The sequence below is a fragment of the Papaver somniferum genome, chromosome 11 (assembly GCF_003573695.1).
Source record: "Papaver somniferum cultivar HN1 chromosome 11, ASM357369v1, whole genome shotgun sequence".
NCBI lineage: Eukaryota > Viridiplantae > Streptophyta > Magnoliopsida > Ranunculales > Papaveraceae > Papaver > Papaver somniferum.
The window spans coordinates 19,667,825-19,670,605 of NC_039368.1; the positions used below are offsets into that span (position 1 = coordinate 19,667,825).

Sequence of the window (2,781 nt, forward strand, 5' to 3'; positions counted from 1 at the left end):
AGTGTTGCTAATCTTAACTAAATTTTTTTTGCTCGGTCAAGTAATTCAACTAATCTTAACATTTTCAACTTCGTAGATATGCATTATATAAGGGTTGATTTGTGGTGTTCTTCATGCTTGAGTATTGCTATTTCAAGCTTCATGTTTCAAGTTCAATATTTCTACTGAGCTGAATGCATATAAATTTACCAAAGAGGGAGCAATTCTCAGCAAATATCATCCTTTCAATTTGTGTTGCACTTATCAACGGCCAGGATTTAATCTTAATATTAACGGATACAGATCCTCGTTACTACAGGACGGGATGGGAAGGGAACAACCTATAACCGTTACTTGTACCTACTCTAGGCACGGTACCAATTTTTGGTACTTGTACCTGTCCCATCTGATTGCGGTTTCGGGACGGTACCGGTACGGTTCTTATGGTTCCGGTACGGTTCCATGGGACGGGACGGTTCCTGTGCAGCCCTAGTTCTACATAGAGGTTTACCATTATCTCTATATGAATAACACTATCTAGTGTGTTTTAAATAGGATATGTATGTTCCAAACAATGCTTCTGAGACTCACCTGAGGAGCTAACCTTTCTTTTATATATGTTTGGTTCAAGAGAAAAAAAAGTGTCTTTTAAAGACATGTTTGTTTAACCACTACATGAAGACTCGCTACATAAAGACTCTATATTTGATAACCAATTTCGTATATTTCTCATTTTACAATTATAAAATTCAAAAATTCTCTAAAGATACCTTCCGACTAACACCTTCAAAAATTTGAATCTGATATATAAACTAAAAATTTAAATCGTTCAATACTTGAAACTGAAATACAAACAATAACATCACCAAAGTGAGTAAAGTCTCTGAACGACCAAACCTTCACCCTCACGTGCCCAACACCAACCGGTAACCCATCACCAGTTCACCACCATTACCGGCTTCCATTCTCACTACTTCACAACCACCTTCACATAATCAGCTGCTTGATCCATCGCTATCAGTCCTAACATCAGCTCATTCACAACATCAACTTCAGTCCCAACACCACCTCATTCACAACATCAACTTCGAATCTGTTCTACGTACAGGTTTTTCCCCATGACAGCGCCACCACAAAAGGGTACGTGCAACTTACTTTGCAGGTCACTTAATCACCTACAGAAATTGTGCCAGTCTCTCCAGGGAAGGAACCAATATGAATAACATATCCTTCAAGATGGAGATCAGTAACTAAACTGAACCTTATGTTATTGCTTTATCCAAACAGATGCCACACACTTGGATAAAGGTGTCACCTGCAAACCTTACATAGATACCAAGGTCCACCCTTGAAAGTGAGTGATCTACAACAATTCAAACTACAGTTCTGTTAATAACCCCTTTTGTACACAAATCGAATTAGTGTGTATCAAGAGCACCGTATTCCATTTTCGAAAAGATGCTTAGCTTTAATACTATAAAACGAAAGAATTACTAAAAAAAGTTTGTTCGCAACCGGCGTGAAGTACGAATTACAGTGAAAATAATGAAAATCAGGAAACAACACTCCACGCTTTATTTTTATAGTACATTAGTCTAATTGGCCAACAAAGGCATGTGGAATAATTAGTCTGACAAAGAGAAATTATAGTCGATTATGAACCAGTTGATAAGGTTGGGCAATGAAGTGATTAACAATTAACATAGAAAAGTAGTAATCAAGAAAAAAAAGAGGAAAGCTAAGATGGAATGGAATAATGCAAGCAAAATAAAAAGCAGCCACTGCAGCATCAATGAAACAAATGGAATAAGACTATAACCATGAATGCGTTAGATTGACTAAAACCGAATGCGTATATCATCCTCACAAAAAAAAGATTCATTATGAGAACACTAGAATAAGGCTTGATTCCACTATTATTATTCCACAAAAAAAATGATTGTTCTGTGTCACTCAAAATCTGGTTCAACATTTACATTTTCCTCTACAAACTAGATAATCAAATTCCTAGTACTTAAGAGCACTTCATAATAAATGAGATTAGCAACATAAAACTTATTTCTAAGGAAGTTCCTGTGAACATGAAAGAGAGTTCCACATGTCTGTAAGTAAGATTAACCCATCACACTAGGTAGAGTAAGCAAGCTGACATATTCAGTTATACAAAATAGATTCGCGACAAAACGAGATGAACAAGCTCAAGCAGACAAGAATCTAGATTCAAACAACAAATCAGATCAATTGATTTTCATAAGTTCCAACAAATGAGCATCAACAAAACTAATATCTACAAGTTTGAGCTCTAAAGTAGAAGAAAAAAAAGGTCGAAATGCATACCGATTGCAGTAGTCACGGTGTCCCACTAGAAGAACTGAAATGAATACCCAAATAAGAAGAGAAATTCACCCGAAGAATGATGATGATGGGTTTTTCTCTGATTTAGTATTCTCCGAGGAAGAAGCTTACTTATTGTCTGCACAGAGATGGAAAACAAAGAGAGATCACAAAACAGAAAAGGTCAAAATCCTTATTCTGATATTTCTAAACATGTTGCTTAGGCCGGTTCCTATGGTATGTTATTTTGCGATGCCAGGTGGACTGGCAAATGGTGCACGCCATTATGGGGAAATGAATAAGCGCTCGAGTTTCCACCTAGCGGTCGAGACTACACCGCTAGAGGTTTTGTAGCGACCGTCAGGTGTAGATTACACCGCTAGCGGTGTAATCTCGACCGTTCACGGTCGGTGCTCTACCGCCTATAAATATCCTTCTTTTTATCAGTTTTCATTCACAAAACAAAAA

General features: G+C 37.1%; 1 long non-coding RNA gene across 1 annotated transcript; it reads right to left on the minus strand.

The window, feature by feature from the left end:
• Nucleotides 1–757: 757 nt before the first annotated feature.
• Nucleotides 758–2,469, minus strand: LOC113320364. Its single transcript, XR_003346070.1, has 2 exons — nt 2,317–2,469; nt 758–1,342 (listed from the first exon to the last, which is right to left on the minus strand). It is a non-coding gene; the product is annotated as an uncharacterized LOC113320364 (long non-coding RNA).
• Nucleotides 2,470–2,781: the final 312 nt, after the last annotated feature.